Below are 21,831 nucleotides of genomic sequence, written 5' to 3' on the forward strand. Positions count from 1 at the left end.
TAGAAAGAAATGCATGAAAGAAAAAAAACATTTAAAATACATATCTTAAGGTTGATTTTCCTAGCATCACCTTATCTGATCTTTTCCGCTTGACTCTTACATATACTAGATATTGCAAATAAGGGAAATCATGGTACCTATATTTCTTCGCACTTGGCTTACTTCACTTAATATAATTTTTTCCAAGTCTTTCCATTTCCTAACTAATGGGGCAATGCCATTCTTTCTGATGGAGGCATAGAATTCCATTGTGTATATATACCACATTTTCTTGATCCATTCACCTACTGAGGGGGCATCTGGGTTGGTTCCAGATCTTAGCTATGGTAAATAATGCTGCAATAAACATAGTTGTGCTGGTAGCTTTAGTGTGGTCTTGTTTGTAAACATTTGGGTAAATGCCCAAAAGTGGGACTGCTGGGTCATAGAGGAACTCTTATGTGGAGTCTTTTGAGGAACATCCATACTACTTTCCAAAGTGGTTGAACATGTTTACACTCCCACCAACAATGAAGTAACGTTCCCTTCTGTCCACATCCCCTCCAGCATCAATTGTTATTAGAGTTCTTGATTTTTGGCATTCTAACTGGGGTGAGGTGGTATCTCAATGTTGTTTTGATTTGCATTTCTTTTATGGCTAGGGAGGTTGAGCATTTCTTCATGAGTCTATTAGCCATCCTTCTTTCTTCTTCAGAGAAGTTTCTCTTTAAGTCTAAGCCCAAATATTTAATGGACAATTTTTTTCTTTGAGGATTTGTTGTTGGGGGGATTAATTTTTTTGAGTTCTAAGTATATTTTAGATATGAGACCCTTGTCCGTTTTATGGCTAGTGAAGATCCTCTCCCAATCCGTGGGCTTTCTATTGAACTTGCTAGCTATGTCCTTTGCCATGCAGAAACTCTGCAAGTTATGCAATCCCATTAGCCCAAACTTTCTGTGATTTGTTGTGTTTCCGGGTCTCTATTCACAAAATTTCAGCCTGGGCCAAGAATACCTAGGGTTTCTCCTATTCCATCCTGTAATGTTTTCAGTATGTCTTCATGACTCTGAGGTCTTTGATCAATTTGGAGTTGATTCTGGTGCAAGGTGATATATAAGGATCTAGCTTTAGTTTTCTAGAAGTAGTTAACCAATTTTGCCAGCAACATTTACTGAAGAGGCTGTCTTTCTTCCATTCTATTATTTTAACACCTTTATCAAACATTAGATCTCTATAGGTCTGTAGGTTCATTTCTGGGTTTTCAATTCTATTCCATTGGTCTTGAGGTCTGTTCTTATGCCACTACCAAGCTGTTTTGATTACTATGGCTTTATAGTAGAGTTTGAAATTTGGTATTGCTATTCCTCCAGCAGTGTTCTTTCCGTTGAGGAGCGTTTTGGCTATTCTGAGTCTTTTATTGTTCCATATGAATTTTTGGATTGCCTCTTCTATTTCCTTGAAGAATGAGGGTGGAATTTTGATAGGTATCACATTGAATTTGTAGATAGCCTTGGGAAATATTGCCATTTTCACGATGTTAATCTTTCCATTCCAGGAGCATGGGAGTTTTTGCCATTTTCTAAGTTCTGTTTTGATTTCCTTTTTGAATTTTTTAAAGTTTTCATCATAGAGGTCCTTCACTTCTTTGGTAAAGTTAATTCCTAGGTATTTTATTTTTTGTGAGGAGTTGCTTTCCTAATTTCAGCCCCACTTTTTTCATTGTTGACGTCCCGAAAAGCCATTGATTTTGGAGGGTTAATTTTATACCCTGCTACTTTGCCAAAGTTTTGAATCAGTCTGAGTAATTTGGGAGTGCAGTCTATGGGATTCTTTACATACAAGATGATGTCATCTGCAAAGAGGGAGAGTTTTATTTCTTCTTTCCCTATTTGGATCCCCTTTATGTTTGCATCTTGTCTTATTGGTGTAGCTAGACATTCTAATACTAGGTTGAGGAGAAGTGGAGAGAGTGGACATCCTTGTCTTGTTCCTGATTTAAGAGGAAATGGCTTTACTTTTGCACCATTAAGTATAATACTGGCTGTAGGTTTGTCATATACAGTCTTCATTGTATTGAGGAATGTTCCATGGATTCCTATTTTTTCCAAAACCTTCATCATAAAGTGGTGTTGGATCTTGTTGAAAGTATTTGTGCATCTATTGAGATAACCATGTGGTTCTTATTCTTGCTCCTTTTGATGTGATGAATAATATTAATTGATTTGCCTATATTGGACCAGCTTTCCATACCTGAAATGTATCTTGTTTGATCGTGGTGTGTATTTTTTAATGAATTGTTGAAGTCGATTAGCCAAAATCTTGTTGAGAAGTTTTGCATCAATATTCATCAAAGAAATGAGTCTATAGTTCACTTTCTTTAATGAGTCCCTGACTGGTTTTGGGTGAGGGTTATGATGGCTTCATTCTCACTGAAGACATGGAGGAGTATTGGTGTGAGCTCTGCTTTGAAGGCCTTGTAGAATTCCGCTGAAAAACCATCTGGTCCTGGACTTTACTTAGCTGCGAGGTCTCTTATTGTTGTTGCTATTTCAATGCTTGATATGGGCCTGTAAAGATGGTTTAACTCTCATCTCTGAATGTATTTATTTGGGTGTGTTCTCTTCTTTTTCTGATAAGATTTGCTAAGGGTCTGTCAATTTTGTTAATTTTTGCGAAGAACCAACTCTTTGTTTTGATGATTTTTTTCTATAGTTTTTTTGGATTCTAATTCTTTTAATTCTGATTTAATTTTAATTATTTCTTTCCATCTACTGGATTGGGGTTTATCTTGCTGTTCATTTTCAAGGGGGATTAGATGTGTCATTAAATTGTTGGTTTCAGATCTCCCCAATTTGTTGATGTAGGAATTCAGCACTATAAACTTACCTCTGATTACTGCCTTAACTGTGCCCCAGAGCAGCTGCAAATTTGTGTGCTCATTTTTGTTGAATAGCATTGAACATTTGAATTTCCTTTCCAATCTCTTCCATGACCCACTCATGATTCAGCAGTATGTTGTTCACCCTCTATGTATTACTGGATTTTCTTTGGTGGCTTTTGGTGTTGAGTTCTAATTTTATTCCCTTGTGGTCAGAGAGAATGCAAGGTATAACGTCAATGTTTCTGAATTTGGACAAGTTTGCTTTGTGGCCCAAAATGTGGTCTATTTTAGAAAATGTTCCATGTGCTGCTGAGAAAAACATGCATTCTGTTGCTGCTGGATAAAATATTCGGTAGATGTCTGTTAAATCGAGTTGATCTATGCAGCTGTTTAGATCTTCGGTTTCTCTGTTGAGTTTTTGCCGAGTTGATCTCTCTAGTGGGGAGAGTGGTGTGTTAAAATCGCCAACTATTAATGTCTTTGGATCTATGTGGGATTTGAGGGAAAGTAGTGTTTCTTGGATAAATTTGGGTGCTCCATTGTTTGGCGAATAGATATTTAGAATGGTAATATCCTCCTGAAGGAGAGATCCCTTAATTAGTATGTAGCGACCTTCTTTATCTCTTCTCAAGAATTTTAATTTGAAGTCTATTTTATCTGATAGTAGGATTGGCACTCCCGCCTGTTTATGGGGACCATTTGTTTGTTAGATTTTGCTCCAGCCTTTTACATTGAAAATGTGTTTGTTTTTATGGGCAAGATATGACTCCTGCAGGCAGCAGATAGAAGGATCTTGTTTTTTAATCCAACTAGACAGTCTATGTGGCTGAATTGGAAAGTTAAGTCCTTAATGTTAAGACATGGGTCTGAGAGTTATATGGGAGCTCCTGCCATGTTATCCACCTTTTTGGGGGCTGCGAAATCTGGGTTCTTCATATGGTTGTTGGATTCTTGGTTTGGGTGCAGTTTCTTGGTTTTTATTGTGCTCTTGTTGGTTTTCTATGTGTAGGACAACTTTAAAAATCTTTTGTATTTCTGGTTTGGTGGAGATGTATTGTTTCAATTTTTCTTTGTTTTGGAAGGTTTTTATTTGGGCTTCAGTTATGAATGAGAGTTTAGCTGGGTACAGTATTCTTGGTTAATAGTTGTTTGTTTTTAAGGCATGGCATACATCATTCCAGGCTGTTCTTTATTTGATTGTCTCTGTTGAGAAATTTGAGGTGATTCTAATTGGTTTCCCTTTATAGGTCGTTAATCTTTGCTCCTTGACAGATTTAAGGATCTTTTCCATGGTCTGAATTGATCCTGTGTGGATTATAATGTGAAGGTGGGATGTCCTATTCTGGTCTGGTCTATTTGGAGTTCTAAAAGCTCCATGTATTTGAATAGGCCTGTCTTTTTGTATGTTTGGAAAGTTCTCCGCTAGGATCCTGTTAAACAAATTTCCTAGACCATTAACTTCTGTTTCTATATGCTCCTATACACCCATTGTCCTTAGATTAGGCTTTTTGATGGTGGCTTTCAAGTTTTGGATAGTTCTGTCATAATTCTTGGACTTGTCTTGGATTTTTGTATGTTCTTTCTCTATATTATCTAGGCTGTTTTCAATCCCCGAGATTCGATCTTCTACACAGCCTAACCTGCTGTCAAGCCTTTCTTCTTTGTTTTTTATTTCTTTCCTTCTACTTGGTCAGCTTTGATGGCTTCAAGTTCTTTGTTGAAGCTTTGTTTTAGATCTGGTATTAACTTCTTTACTTCCTTAATTTGGTGTTGAGTGTTTATTCTGAAATCATTTAATTGATTGGTTATGGTTTCCTTGGACTCCGTTCCTTCTTTTGGTTTCTATTCAGAATTCCCTTTGTTGTCTCCCTGAATTCCTTCAGCTCTTTGTTAATGGATCCCATGAATGCCTTTAGTGATCTTTGTGTATTCTCATCCTGCTCTCTCAATTCCTGTGTTACTCTTTGCTTAACTTCCTCTCGCTCCTTTTCTTGCCATTCCTGTAGTTCTCTTTGAGTGTTCTCAGCCTGTTCACGCCATTCCTGCCTTTCTCTGAGTATTCTCAAGCTGTTCACACAATTCCTTTATCAGTTTTTGAGTAGCTTCCTCACGCTCATGATATTCCTGTATAAACCTTTAGATTGCCTCCTCTCTCTCCCTATCAGGCTCATGTAGAGTCCTTTGTAGGTTTTCAATCGTTTCCTGCATTGACCTTTTCTTTGCCTCCTCTCTCTCCCTATCACGCTCACACAGAGTCCTTTGTGTGTTGTCAATATTTTCATTTATCAAGTTTGCCAGCAGTGTTTGTAGAGCTATTTTGGAACTCTCCTCTGGATTATTCATTATCTGTTCTGTCTCCTGATTATCCTGAGTGGGAATTGAGATACCCGGACTTGCCATTTTGCTTGTGTTTTTCTGGCTTACTCTGCCCATTTGGGATGAAAATAACACCAGTTTTGTGCTAGAATGCTATTTTAAGGCAAGCATCAACCAAAGTCTGAATTTGCACAGTCAATAGTCTGTAGATACATTCTAGTTCAACAGATAAATCTATTCAACATCAAAAAACTATATATTAATGGGCTGCGAACCCAAAGTAAAATTTAGAAAACCAGAAATTATTAGCCTTAGGGAGAGATGTGGGTAAAAAAATATGAAAAAAGTGATCTGGGAAGGCACAGGGAGAGTTAACTAAGTCCTAATCTCAAAGCAGGAAATAGGTTGAATAGGATGAAAGTAGAGAGAGAGAAAAAAAGAAGAAAGAGAAAGGGAAAAGAAAAGAGACCAGACAAAATAGAAAATAATAATTAATAATATTATGCAGGACAAAAACAAACTATTCAGAGAAGAACATGAATATAATGAGACTATGGGAGGGATATAAAGGAGATGTAAAAAGGTTAAAATTAAAAATACTTAAAATATTATATCGGTATAAAGAGGTAGTACTGCTATTAAGGAATTTAAGTCTTAGAGATTTTGAATTGAGTAATAAATTTGTGGATTAAGTGTGCACACAATTGGGGTAGGGGATAATAGTCAACCTCGGGTTTATCTGAGGATGTGCAGGACAATTAAGTCACATAAAGAAGAACGAAAGAGAAGTAAAGGTGAAAAGGATAAGAAAGGAAGAAAAAAGATCAGAAGTTCAGTAGAGCTAAACAAAAATCAAAAAGAAAATTTTTAAAAAAAAAAGAAAGAGAAAAAAAAAGAAAGAAAAATGCACACACACATGGTTCCCTAAAATAAAAATTATAAGAGGAAAAAAAGTTACTAGAAAACAATTTTTTTCCAAAAATGTTAAAAATTTTAAAAAAGTTTTAGAATAGAAATAAAAATTATGAAATGTAGCAAAAAAAAAAAAAAAAGACAAAAAATTCTTTCATTTTTTTGGGAGGGGTGGGAAAAATCCTGTATCTCCCTTTTGTCTGTAACCAGACTTTTGTTGGAATCTCTGTTCTGCTTGTGGTCCTGTTGCTTGGTTGATTTCTTAAGTCAGTTTGTTTAACAGGGAGAAAAATACTCTGCTTCACCCAGAATTTTCCGTTCCTCCTCCTAGGCTAGTTCAATGGGAGTAGGATCTGCTTTGAATATCAAAAAAGAGGGAGATGGCTTTTTCCTCAAATTTGGAGATGCTGTGTTCAGGCTAGATTCTGGGTAGTGTTGAGGACTTTCAGCAAACAGTAACTTTTCCTGGGGCCTAGTTTGTGAGAAACTCACAGAGCCCAGCCTGGAGCCATTCTCAGGTTTTCTGTTTACTGAATTTCAATTGATTGTCAAGGCTGCTAAAGGGAGGGGCAGCCTCTGGCACTGATTACCTTTTGAAGAAAGCCACTCCTGGGGCTGGTGCCCGAGCTGGGTGTCTTTTCCCTGGGTGTAGCTGAGTCTGGCAGGTCGGCTTAAGTTCTTGTGACCTGCTAAATGACTCTAATTTTATTCAAATTCCTGAGTTGGAGCTAGCAGCTCCGTTGAGCTTTGTCGGTATCCAAGATGGAGATCTCCGGTACTGGGGGGGGGGGGGAAAGGGGTCGCCTTCCCTCCTCTGCTCCCTGAGAAGGAGTGAGGATGTAAGGCTTCTACTCCTGCTATGTCTTGGTTCCTCGGTTGTTTCTGGTCTGAGAACTGCAGGATGAAGATGTCCGCTCCTTGTTGGTTCTTGCTGGTTTTGAGTAGAATCCTCTTGCCCGCAGTGCTGGTTCTTTGGACTCGCACTCTCTGTGATTCAAGTATGGTGGGTTCAGCCACCGCAGCGGTGGCAAGAGCTCAGATTTCTCTCCTTGCCTGGATTTTCCTTCTCTGGCCTAACTCTCTGTCCTGTGATGGCACACTTGGTGTGATTCTCTGGCTTAGGGCTGTTCACTGGAACTCTAAAACTGCTTTCTATGCAAGAGCTTGTTTAGCCACCAGCTTCTCCTCCGCCATCTTCTGAGGCTTTCACTACTAATATTACTGTTTGTCTCAAAATGTTTTAAATTCTTACACCCTCTAAGATGGGCATAGGGTTATACTGTGGAACGTTTCTCCTCAGAGAGTGAGTACTACCCTATTGTTTAAAATAGACAAAGTACGTTGATACAGACACTGGGTGTGTGAAAACAAGTGATAGTTAAACAATTTTCTTATTAGTTTATAAAGATGAAATTGAAATAGAGCAACTATGAACTCAAAAGGAATGTGCAAAAAAGACAAAGGCACAAAGTACAATGTGTCAAGGAAATGCAGAAGTATAATTTCAAATTATGTACTCACGTTTGAGGGTGTGTTCAAAGTACAGCTTCAGACAATGCAGTTGGATATCTTGGGCGGAAAACTGCTTTAAACTACTTTGGGATAACTACCAGTAGAAGCCCCTAACTCTGACTCTAATCACATCACAACATCATCAACTTAGGGACTATTTTCCACGTGCAAAGTACAAAAAAGAGGGCTCATCACAGTTAGTGTTCTGGTTGAAGTAATCACATAACTTTTCTTATAAGTCTTCATTTTTTTTTGGAGCTTTAAAGTAGGAAAAAGCCAAGTTAATATTTGGCATGTACCTAAATTAAGTGGGACGCATTATATTGGTGTCTTTTTAACTGGGAAGCTATAGATTATGTCTTTTTATACTCTAACTTAGAACAATGATCTGCTGTCAGTTATTTCTTCTCTTCCTCTTCTTTTGCCCTTCCACTTACATAATTTTTATTTAAAGAGACTTACTTGAGCTTGCATTTCTAAATTCTTCAAAATTGTCTGAATTTCTTCATATTTCTGGAAGCCTCCTATATCTTTTTCAAGGGAATATTTTGTCACTTCCATTTCTATCCTATATGATGTCTTCCTGCCTAACTCTGCAAGAAATACATTAGAGTTATCCAGGTATCTCAACACTAGTACCACCATAAAAAACTAACTTAGAAATCGTGATTTTAGTATATCTGGGGAGGTGGCATCTGTCATCTTTGAATGACCCTAATGATACTTACATGCAATCATGATTTAAACCAATATGCCACTCAGAATATGAACAAATCCATTAAAAACACACACGGTGGAATTCTAAGCTTCCAATTCATAAGAAAATGGAAAGACTTGCAAAAATCCTACTAAGAAAAATAAGCAAGACACAAATAAAGAGATTCCATGCTTTTCCTCATGTGTAATAATTAGGTAATGTCTAAGATAGTCCTAGCGGATGAGCAGGATGGCTCAATAGCTATGTATAAATATACATATAAGAGGATGCTAAGCAAAATGAACTCCTAGACATGGAAACAGAGGTTTTTCTTTGTGGTTTTTGTTTTTATTGTACTATGTGATTTCTTTTTTCTTTTGTGTTTTCCCCTAAGGTTTATTCCCTGCTGTATTTGATTTCAGTATCCTGTGTATTATATACACATGTATCTTAATTTGGCAAGGGAAGAGGAACAACAAAATGGCGAGACAAAGGACAAATGACAAACCAATGCAATAGCAATACTCACAAGACAACATGTAGGATATTCACATTACAACTTGTGAGGGGTATTGGGGTAAAGTAAAAGTGTGAGAAAAATGAGGGAGGGCATAATAAGTTCGACTTTATAGCTATTCACTACCTTACAATTACTGCAACCCCTTCCATATATCACCTAGACAATAAAATTAAATTTAAAAATAAGCTACATAAAATATAATTTCACTGTATTTCTATAGTAAATGATATTCTATATGTATTTCATTTTTTAAAAATGAACAATATTTGGCTTCTCATTTGAATTAATTGCCCCTTTCTTTTTCAGAGGGTCATCAACTTGAATCCTATCAAACTATACAAAATTTTCAGAATATACTGCCATTATTTAAAAAAACATTATTTTAGTATTGTCTCATACTAAATAGAAAACAGTTCAATTCTCTGAAAACTCCTAATTTTTAAAACTATTTGTTAAGAGGACAGAATATATGTGTTCTACTAACTACTCATTTTCAAATTCTGAGCATGCCATACCAGAGACATTTAAAACAGTGCCTGTATGCATTTTATTTAATTCTTCAATAGATACAGTTTCCAATGGGGCATTACATATTTAAAGGTCAACAGAAGTGGCGCTATAGCTCAAGTGGTAGAGCGCTCGCCTTGAGCTGAAGAGCTGAGGGACAGCGCCCAGGCCCAGAGTTCAAGCCCAACAGCCGACCAAAAAAAAAAAAAAAAAAAAAAAAAAAGGTCAACAGAGAAACTAGCCACATTATGGTAGAAGATAAAACTATGAAGTATCTATAAGAATTAATTCCTCTAGAGTAAACATTTTTTCATCATAGTAAGCTATTATTTCAATGACAATCAATCCCAACATTTTATGCAGTAAAGTCATTCTAGCCCAACAGTTTACACTTTGTAAGCCGCACCTTAAAATTCCCTAAATTCACATCATGACTAGCTTATCACTATTGTGAAAAAATTCTACACTTCTGCTAATATTATGCCCTTTCTATTGTTGAAAAAACACTACACTAAACTTTGCTGCATCATTTTCCCTCAAGTGGTATCTTTCAGATCAGAAAACTTGAAAATATTATTTATACATATCTTTTTTTCTACCATAGATATTCATGACGCAATGATCTGTATATTATGGTTCAAAGCCCACCCAGTCAGGAAGGTTCCTTAGATTCTTATCTCCAATAAACTGCTCAGGAAAAGCCAGACACAAGTAGCACTGAGGTTCAACTGGTAGAGCAGTATCCTTGAGCAAAAACAGGCTCAGGGACAGTGCCCAGGCACAGACATCAAGCCCTAGGACAAACAAAACAACAAAAACAAAATGAAAACATAACCCAAACCTAGCATTTTTCTCATTGTATACATAGGTATATAAATAAGGAAATTTCTTCCTATGTTATGTACGGGTAGAAGAAAAAAGATTTCAAACAGTAACTCTCTTCATACCATGTTACACCAAACTCTCAAAACATTGTTCTTTTTCTAAATTTATAAATTAATAGCTTCTATTTATACTCAACTCTTCTAGATTATTCACATTATCATGTTATACATGAACTGCTGGAATTAACTATTAACTAAGTCCTAATTACAACTCTCTTGAAAGAATATTCTAGACAAATAATATGTCAGAATCATTTGTGAATTTGTAAAGTAAAACTTCTACTTAAAAAGTATTTTGTAGTATCCTATAGAATATGAAATTACAAGCAAAAGATATTTATTTCAAATCTAAATTCTAATTTAGTAAGGTCTACAAAGTCCTACACTAGATAACTTTGCTGTTTCTCCAGGCTTAAGCTTTTGTAATCCTTCATTATTTCTTTGGAATCCAACAGAATGATGCTAAATTTTTCAAATTTTTGGTTCGGAATACTGATGTATTTTGTATCTAGAAGTATTCTGTAATGAAGAGGGCATTTAAAACATGACTGAGGATGATATATGAGTTGCATTTCAATAGGAAACTTGATTTCTCAAAACATAATGACAAAATTTGCCCAAACTTCCAACTGTGTATGCCTTTCTTGTTCTTTGGTTTGTTTTATGGAGGCAAAATTATACTACTTAGTCCAGGGAAAGTATTACTACTTAATCCACTCTCTAATCTCCTGTATTAGTCTGAGTGCTAGAATTCCAGACTTGTATCACATTTCCCTGCCATAGTTTCTTGGTTTATTTAATCGACAAATATACTAGTAATTCTGAAGTTCTCCGATGATCTTATTCATGACTGACTGCTCAAACTATTTCTGTGCAATTTTCAAAGATGTTTGAAAATTGCAGGGGTCTCTGATTCATTCTTCCATGGATCCAATCCCTTTAATAATTATTACTTGGCTCTTTTACTATCTCTGGTCAGTACCTATGTAAAAGTCTCAATCTTTTGGGGGGAAAGTTCACTTGAGGACTTTCTAATATAAAAATTATCACTTGATTCTAGTCTTACTCAAGACATATTTTCTATTATTTTCTAACTTTTCTACACATTGTGAGAGTTGTTTCATATGTGTGTTTGCACATATAAGTGCTTCTCTGCGTATGTAAATGTTTGTATGTATGTATGCAAAAAACTCAGGCTATTATTCAGTACTCTTGCTCATAACTAATATCCCATCACTTGACCCATTCGTCAAATGCAGCTTTTGGCTGGTTAATTATAGGTAGTGTTGCAAAGACTGTTCTGCCGAGGCTGGATGCAAACTGAACTTTTCAGACTCTTTTACATTCTTAGTTTTTATTTTTTCCAGGAGTATGGTTTTAAGCTACAAACATTTTTGTGGATGTAAAGTCTAACCTATAGCCTAGATTTTAACTCAAGAATTCATACAAAGATAGATGAACATACCCATTACATATCCTGAGTGTACACTGCTAGAAATGTGATCTTAAGCCTGGTACTGGTGGCTCAAACCTATAATCCTAGTTACTCAGGAGGTTGAGATCTGAGGATTGCAGTTCAGATCAAGCAACAGTAAGAAAGTTTTCTGAGGCACTTATCTCCAATTAACCACCAGAAAACGAATTGGAACTTTGGCTCAAATTGTAGAGCTTTAGCCTTGAGCTGAAGAGGAGAAGGACATTGCCTAGGCCCAGAGTTCAAGACCCACAACAATAAAAAAACCAAAAAAACAAAAAGAAATGTGATCTTGTCCACGAGTTCATTGCTGCTATATTTCCTGCTCTCTCAACATGGCCTTTTTTTCCAGTTGTCTATGCTCTTATATCTGACTTGTTTTGGAACCAGAATTACTCTTCTGTTCTACTTTTTACAAATTTGCATGATTAGCTACCATGATTTAGATCTAGTAGACAAGAAGAGAGGCCTCATCCTTCATGTTCCACTTAGTAGTAAAGCTTTCACTATATCACCCCCATAGATCTACATACTGGCCTTGGATTTACTGTTTCAAAGTTGTCTTATTGAAGTGTCTTCTATAGTGTATTGAACCATTATACTTAAGCACAAAACTTCTTTTTCTCTTATTATTGCTATTGTTTCTCCTACTTCTAACTTATGTACACTTGGGAAATAATGCACAACACACACACAAAAACTGTTTCTGAGAACATTCTTCCTACATAAAATTGGTCTTAATTACAGAGCACTTAGGAAATTTTGAACTTAAAGTAGTCCAGGATGTTTTTTTCATGTTTTTTAAATTGTAAAAATGGTTTAAAAAGGGGTTAGAGTTATATAAGAAAGTTAATGCATATATTATCTATCAAGCGTTGTTACCTCCTCTTTTGTATTTCTCCTTCAATCCTTTTCCTCCCCACTAACCCAACTCCCTTCTCCCCTCCTCAAGTTGTAAAGCTAATTTTCTACATAGTGCCTTATAGAAATCATTGTTACAATAGGTCATACTGTATAATTGTTTAAGCATTTTGTTATTTCCCTTCCCCTCCCCACATTAGAAAAATGTATATGCAAGATGCAGGTCACTGACAATAAATATAGTGAAAACAGGGGTTATACACCATGGAAGAAGAAAATAGAAGAGAAACAAAAAAATCGCATATCACATGTTAGATACATTAAAAATATAGCAAGAAAGTAAAAGCAAGTTGTGTCCCTATCTTGGGTTCCATTTCACTTAACATCATCTTATATGGCCATATGTACATGAATGAGGTTTTATAAGCCATGCAAATTCCATATTTTCTCACTATGAAATTATCTCTGAAACACATGTTACCTCATGTCCAAAGACATACTTGTGCTATTTCAGTGAATCCAGAAAACATTCATTTTACCTGGAGCAGCACCATGGATTGTTACTGGAAGTAAGTGGAAGGAACTGTTATTGCAAGAGAGGAATTGAACATAGAAAAATGACAAAGTTCAAGGTAATTTGTGCTGTCCTTTTTATGGTACAAGAAAATAATCCAAGGCCTGAAGGAAACTCTGTCCCTGACTTTTTCAAGTTTTCCTTTACTTATATAAAACATGTCTGTAAACTTCTAGTTGCGAGTATAACAAAAGTTAACAATATGCCATTTGAAGGCCAACATAGAATAAAAGGAAATAACTTTGTTTTAAAAGTGTTCTCCTGCAAAGAAACAAAGATATGGGGGTTTTAAAGAGACTTATGCACGGATATTTCACTCCTGAGATGATTCTCCTGTTGCAGGAGTCAGTTACCCAATTCTTTAGTCTGGTCCTGAGTTCTCCATAGCAATAAGGATTCCAAAAAGCAGGATCCAGTGAGTACGATCAGCAAAAGGAGCATCTTCTCAAACCAATGCTTTAAGGATGGTCACAAAGAAACAGGTGGGTTTTTTCATTTGCTTGTTTGTTTATTTAGTTTGTACTGGTTTTGGGGATTGAACCCAGAGGGTGGACCCGGTCCCTGTACAGTTGACTTTCCTGCCCACCTACCCCCAAAGCTAGTACTCTATTGCTTGAGCCTAAACTCCACTTCTGGCTTTTTCAGTGTGTAATTACAGATAAGAGTTAGACAGACTCTCCTGCCTAAGTTGGCTTTGAACTGAGATAATAATAAATCCAAGTGACTTCAACTCTATGGACTTCTCTTTTTTAATTTTTATTTATTTTTTATTGTGAAAATACTGTACAGAGGGGTTACAATTAGATGGGCAAGATAATGAGTACATTTCTTATCAAGCATTGTAGCCTCCTCCTTTGTTTCCCCTTGGATTTCTCTTTTAACCACGAAATATTAGATGAAGTTTATATAAATCTAATATTTGACCATTTTTAAAAGAAGAGAATATGTCCAGCAAAGAAACCATACCTTAAATAACTCAACAAAAGTAGGTGCACTGAATCATTTTGGAATATTTTTTTCTACTTGGGAAGATTACTATTGACTTTGTCGTTCCTTTGGGGGAAACTTAATGTCATATTTGCACTTTTTTGTTGGTCATGGGTCTTTAACTCTGATACTGGACCCTGTTCCTCAATTCTTCAGCTCAAGTTGAGCACTCTGCCACTTTTGGTACAGTAGCACTTCTGGGTTTCATGTGGTTAATTAAAGATAAGAGTGTCATGGACTTTCATGACCAAGCTGGTTTTGAACCACAATTCTGTGGTCTCATCTTTCTGAGTAGTTAGGATTACAGGTGTGAGCCACCAACATCCGTCTTATATTTGCATTTATGTGCACTTATTGCCACTATGTAGACAAAGAATGGAAATTTGTATCAAATGATGACATTGCAACTTTTTAGGAAAATCGAGGTAGCAATAAATTTATCCCCTTTTCCATGTTGTTACATTAATCATTCATGTGTTATGGGACTCTTATATTAGCATCTTCTGTCTGCATTTGTCGACTTAGTATCAGAAATTGTTCGTAGAGAAATAAAAAAGACTGAGACTTTTAGAAAGCAAAGGAGTTCAGGTATGAAAGTACAGCATAGACGGATATACAATTTATCACACAGAGATAAATAATTAGCCTAATTACTAGAATGCTAAAGGCAATGAGGTATAAGCCTAGTTGATGACTAGTTCTTTAATAACCAAAAAGGGTTCCCTAGAACATTTTGTGGTATAACTTAGTTATTACCATTTATTCCTTCCATCTAGAGTTTTTCCTTCTATTCTGTAAAAGCCTCTGCCTTTTTGGTGCCATATATTATCAAAAATATTTCCAAATCTCTCTTATACTATCCTTCTGATTGTGATTAGCAGTGACCACTCAAAAGCCTGGAATCTTTGAATTTTCAGAATTAATCTTCACCTGATATCTAAGCACATTCCTGGTATTAATTGCCATGACTCAATGAACAAAAGTTTTTGGGTTTTTTCAATATTGTATACTAATATAGGTAAAGTACATGAATTAGGGACTATTGTCAGGTATCAGTATGGAAGGAGCAATTATATATCCCAAGTATGAGTTGTTTATTTTCCATTTACTAACTAAATATTTGTTGTTGTTCTTGTTGTTTTGCCAGTCCTGGGGCTTCAACTCAGGGATAGGGAATTATTCCTCAGCTATTTTTGTTGTTGTTGTTCTAGGCTAACCCTCTACCACTTTAGACACAGCACTATTTCCAGTGGTTCTTTTTCTGTTTATGTGGTACTGAAGAATTGAACCGAAGTTTTCATGCATGCTAATCAATCACCATACTGTGAAGCCACATTCCCAGAGCCCTAAATTGCTTTCTTAAGATGCGTTACTTTTTCATTCCCTAACTATGTATCATAATTTTAGCCAGAAATTTTTGCTAGAAAAGGACATTGAACACAATACTGAGTCCAGTAAGGCTAGATGGACAATGAATAACCGTCACGGTCTAGCCAGAGCACAGAGGGGCTAACCTCATGGAGCTGGAACAACAGACTGAGCGAGATAACTCCTAACTCACAGCCCACCTCCAGAATGAGAGGGCCACATTGGTTCCAGCCACATGGGGATGCTGGGCCACCTCCTCTAGCATCCATTAAATAAGTTCTTCAGAGAGAGAGAGAGAGAGAGAGAGAGAGAGAGAGAGAGAGAGAGAGAGAGAGAGAGAGAGAGAGAGAGAGAGAGAGAGTCATAATTACACTTAAGCCAGGTGCTGGTGGCTCAGGCCTATAATTCTAAATACACAGGAGGCTGAGATATGAGGACTATGGTTTATAGGCAACCTGGGCAGGAACATCTGTGAGACATTTATCTCCAAAGAATCACCAGAAAACCAGAAGTGGTGCTGTGACTCAAATGGTAGAGTGCTAGCCTTGAGCTGAGGAGATCGGGGACAGTGCCCAGGCCCAGAGTTCAAGCTCCACGACTGACAAAAAGTGGACTTCCCACCAAAAGAAGTGTACTGAATAGCAACCATTGTCCTAGGGAGCATGGCAGAAAATTCATGCTGAGCTTCCTGTCAGCTCTCTTATTTTATTTTTTTTTTATTTTTATTATGAAGGTGATATTCCAAGGGGTGGGTTACAGTTACATAAGTAAAAGTACTTTTTCTTACAGTGTTATCACTTCCTCATTTTTTCCTGCTTCCAACAACACTGATATCCCATTTCCCCAAAGTTGTAAAGTTCATTTCTAACATAGTGCTTAGTGTATATTACTGTTGCTTTGGTTAATCTTTGTCCGACCATTTCTGTGATTTCCCTTCCCTTCCCCAAATCAGATAAACTTATGTATAATAAAAAGGGTACAGAAATCAAAAACAGTGACTACAGGGAATAATCCAAAGGGGAAAAAGTAAATAGAAATAACTAAAAGCAGTTCACTATACAGTCATCTTGTATCCATTTCTTGGAACTCATTTCAATAAGCATCATTTTCTATGATGACATGCATATAACTATTGAGCTGTTGTGATCTTTTATAAGAATATCCTAGACATATTCTATTTTTTTTAATGAGTGAAAACATGTAGCCTATGATTCTTTGGGTGTGGCTTGTTTGATGTATTATGTTTTCCAAGTCTTTCCATTTCCTTACAAATGGGGCAGTGTCATTCTTTCTGACGGAAGCATAGAATTTTGTTGTGAATATATATGACATTTTCTCAATCGATTTATCTACTGAGGGGCATCTGTGTTGGTTCCATATCTTAGGTATGGTAAATACTGCTACAATTGACATAGTTGTGATGGTAACTTTAGTGTGGCCTTGTCTGTGGTCATTTGGGTAATTGTCCAGGAGTGGGATTGCGGGGTTATAGGGGAGATCTTCTGAGGAACCTGTATACTTCTTTATGGAGTATTTGAACAAGTTTACTTTTCAGCCAATTGTGTAGTAACATTCCTGTTTGGCTACATTCCCACCAGACCAGCCTCTGTTATTATTAGTTTTCTTCATAATGGTCATCAAACTGGGGGGAGGTGGAATCTCAATGTTGCTTTTATTTGTATTTCTATGGCCAGAAATGTTGCATATTCCTTCATGTTTCAATTGGCCATTCATACTTCTTCTTCCGAGAGGTCTCTGTTTAAATCTTTAGCCCACTTATTAAGAGGGTTGTTTCTTTGAACATTTTTTTGGGGGGGGAGTTAACTGCTAGGGCTCTCAATATATTTGAGATGTAAGGCCATTGCTGTTGCAGAGCAAGTAACGAACTTTTCCCAAACTATGTGCTTTCTATTTATATTTCTATCTATGTAAATTCTCTTCTTTGATTTGGTAAGGGTCTGCCAAGTCTGTTAATTTATTGAAACAACCAATTCTGTTTTGTTGATCTTGTTATGTTTTAGTTTGTCTTTATTTAGTTATTTCTGATTTAATTTTTTTATTTGTTTCTCTCTTCTGCTTTGGGTTTGGCCTTGTTCCTGTTTTCAAGAATTTTCAGGAATATAATTTAAAAAAAGACTTCAGATTTCCCCAATTGCTTGAGGTAGGCACTTAGAGCTATAAATTTTCCTCTAAGTACTGCATTTACTGTTTCCCAGAGGAGTTGTTATTTTGTGTGTTCAATTTGTTAAATTTCAGAAACTTTCAGATTTTCATTCTAATGTATTCAGTGCCTCACTGGTCATTCAGCAATGTGTTGTTCAGTGTTCATGGGTTTGGGAACTTTTTTTTGCTTTAGCTTTTTTAGTTCTAAGTTTATTCTGTTGTGGTCTGACAAGATATGGTAATTCAAATAATTTTTCTTTCAATTTGGATAGAATTTCTATGTGATATAGGATATGTTCTATTTTGGAGACTCTTTCATGAGCTGCTGTGAAGAATGTGTATACTGATGCTGAATGTATATTCTGTAGATGTCTGTTAGGGCTAGACGTTCAATGTAGTTATTTAGGTCTTCAGTTTCTTGGTTGAGTTTTTCCTGGATGACCTATCCATGCATTTCAATGATGTGTTGAGAAATGTTTTTTTGGTTATGTAACATTTGGTTGATGATGTGGGGTGCTCCAGCTATTGATACTTAGACTTGATATATCTACCTAATGGAGATGTGCCTTTATCAATATATAATGTCTCTTCCTAGTAATTTTATTTTGAATTCTATTTTATCTTATGTTAGTAATTCTACTCTGGCCTGTTTATGGTGTTCATTTGCTTGAAAATTTTCCTTCCAGCCTTTCAGTTTGAGTATGTGTTTTTTTTTGTCAGTAAAATGTGTCTCTTGTATATATTACATGCATGCGTCTTGTTTTATTATACTATTTAGTATGTTTTCTAATTGGAAAGTTAAATCCATTGATATTGAGAGTTAAGTCTGTGAAATATCTCGTAAGTCCTGCTATGTTATTCACCTGCTGTTAGGCTCTGTGTCTCATCTACTCTAAATATATTTACCTTGTTCACTGGTAGGGAGCATTTTATATAACCAGTTCCTGTTCTTCATGATCTTCTCTATGTAGGATATATTTGATTAACTTCTATCCTGATGATTTGGTGGAGATACATTGTTTCAAGATTTCTTTGGCATGAAATATTTTTATATATCCTTTTAATGTAAAGGAGAGTTAGGCTTGGGACCATATTCACGGTTGGTAGTTGATTGCCTTTAATGTTTGTCATATATCACGTGAGGCTCCCCTTTTTACCATATCAGCTAAGAAATTTGTATTTATCCTGACTGTATATCCTTTATATAATCAGTCTTTTCTCCTGACATATTTAAGAATCCCTTCATTGATGTCTAATGATACTCTAATGGATTATGATGTGATGGTGGTTTGTTCTGTTCTAGTGTACTCTGTTTGGTGTTCTAAAGGCTCCTCTTATTTGAATTACCCTCTCTCTTTGATTTCCCTGTCTTACAATTGGTTATTGTTTTAGGGCTTCTATCTCTTTATTAAAGCTTTATTTTAGGTTTGTATGGATTTTCTTTACAACTTTTTATTGGGTGGTGGCTTGGGAGGTATGTGTTTTAGCTGTATCTTCTCTCATATCTTTTAACTTGGCATCCATTTTTCCCTTGGACTCTCTTGCCTTCTCAGAATTTATTTTTCTTTGTGTTTGGAGTCTCCATGAATTATTTTGCTGATCTTTGCTTGGTCTCCTCTTGTTCCCAAATTTCCTTGTAGAGGTTTTGTATCTTTTCATTAATCACATTTTTCAGCAGTATTTGTAATGTATTTTGAAAAATATCTTCTAGATAATTTATTGTTCTAATGCCCATTCATTTACTGTGTGAATTATATTACCTTGGCATGACTTTTCTCATAATTTTCTGATTTGTTCTGTCCATTTGAAGTATTTCTTGGCTTTCATTTGGGGGAATCTATGATTTTAATAGGTGACTATCTATGTTCTTGGATGATTTGCCAGGTGTTGCTTTGGTCTTCTGTTGTGATTTGTTTTTCTGGAATTATGTTTTTGTCTAGACCATTAAGTGTAGGAGAAGAGATCAGTTGTGAGAGATGTTGTCAAATTAATACTTGTGGTTCCAACGACAATTCTGACTATCCAGTGGTAAGGTGAATTGTGCCTGTGTTTATATATGACTGTCTCTCTGTTCATGATTTTTTTCCCAAGTGGCCCTTTCATTTCCACACTGCAATTGTGTTTTTGAATATGTTTGCCAACACAGTCACAGCAGTCACCTTCCTGGCTGGGTAACTTTTCATAGATTTCTGTTTTTTTTGTGAAGACAATACAAAATATTCTTTTGAATTGTGTATCTATATATAATTATACCTAACTTGGTGTGACACCCTAGAAATGGAGTACCTTCTAGGACTCTAAATATCTGTTTTGTTAGGGAAATCTAGGGTACTTTTATGTTGTTATTCTGTCACTGTTTTTCCTCTTCCCCTGGTTCATTTATTATATTGTGGATTTTTTTCACATAATTTAGGAGTTGTGATGGTTGTATCAAGTTATTTTTGTTTTTCTGTTTGTGTTACTTTTACATAGTGATTTCTGGCTTTTATGAAGAGACAGTAATAACATGAAATGTGAAGAGCTTAAAGCTTAAAGGGGCACAATGAAGGCCTAAGTAACAACCATCTTGTGAGGTATGAATTATGAAAATAACCATGGTTTGGACCCAGAAATGACACAAAAAGAAAAACAATTCCTGGACAACTGAGACATAAACAATCCTTGGGAAAGCCACAGGAATTTTCTCCAAATGCATTGACCAAACATTGGTTGGCCATGCAGGACACGGTGACCCAGTGGCCAGACACTTCTTGTCAATAACACCTCAATAATATTAGCCAGTCACATATGTATAGCTTAGTTTATTAAACTGTTAATCAATCATGTAATTTCTCATTAAAACTTCCAAAAAGTTGTTTGTTCAACACTATAAAAACTGTGCTGATTCTATGCTTGGGGTCTCTTAGTGTCATGGGTTACTGATTGCACAGAGCACCAGCCTGGAGCTTGCAAATAAAAGACGCCTTTGTTACTTGTATTGGTTGGGTGGTCTTCGGGGGGTCTTGAGTCTAGTAAAACAAAGGTAAGTTATTACATTGAAAGAAAGAGTGCAGACATTTTAACCTATTTGCTACAATTAAATTAATATTAAGTGAAGCTAATTAACTCTTATTTACTCTTCAGAGGATGAGTATAGTACTGTTGGATATCTTGGAGGAAAAGACTTTAGACTGATTACAACTGATGCCTTTCACTGAAATTACTGGCTAAACATTCTCCTTCAGAAAGACAAATGCTCCATTTTTTCGTATTAGTATTATACAATCATAACATCTGCATGTTGAATTGTTTTCCTCTGCTAATTTCAATACCATTCTTCATCTATTAGGTATCTAGGGCTTGGAATGACGCGAACTTAAAATACCTATATTGCTTATATTGTGATATAAATCTCAGTAATATTAATATGAATTTATTTCTGAGTCTCATCTTGAGCTACATTCATAGGAAATTTATGCAGTCTCAAGCAAGAAACCTATTTTACTCTTTTCTATTCTTTAAACAATAAATCTATTATCTTTAGAAATATGTTCTAAAGAAAATATGTTCTTGTATATTGTTCCAGTAAACATCATGTATTTCTAGTACTTTTACTGAAATAAATATAAAGTATGGAACATGGAGACAACCCCACCTTATCACTTTAAAGTATATCCTTGGGGACTATGTTATATATAAAAATAAAAAAGTGCAATGCACATGTTTATACATGAATCATCTAATGGTTATGTCAATTAGACACAAGAACTATCATATCACATCAAGTCTCAGTTTACTTAAAGGCACCAACATATTAGTGTTCATGAATATCATTCATCTTTAGAAAATGACAAGTCACAACAAAGTTTATATTTCAAATTTAAGAAATAAAAATTACACCCAGATTTGATGTGAATATCTTGTTTCCAGGAAAACAGTTATTCAGCAAACTGGGAAACAAAAAATAAGGGCTTGTCATATAGAAAGAAAGATGTAAAAGCATACTGTCTTATTTTAAGATGATACATACATGCAAATCTTTATTCAAAGATACTATAAAAATTCATGAGCGGATTTGTGATCAGAAATTATAGGTAAGCAAAGTAACTGGAAAACTGTATTTGTAAATAGTGCTTTCAACATATGATTACATTTTCAATAAATATGCCTATAGATGATGATTTTGTATCTGTAACACATATCCAGTATTCTACAT

Source organism: Dipodomys merriami, unplaced genomic scaffold, assembly GCF_024711535.1.
Source record: "Dipodomys merriami isolate MVZ:Mamm:240054 unplaced genomic scaffold, mDipMer1.0.p SCAF_646, whole genome shotgun sequence".
Classification (NCBI taxonomy): domain Eukaryota; kingdom Metazoa; phylum Chordata; class Mammalia; order Rodentia; family Heteromyidae; genus Dipodomys; species Dipodomys merriami.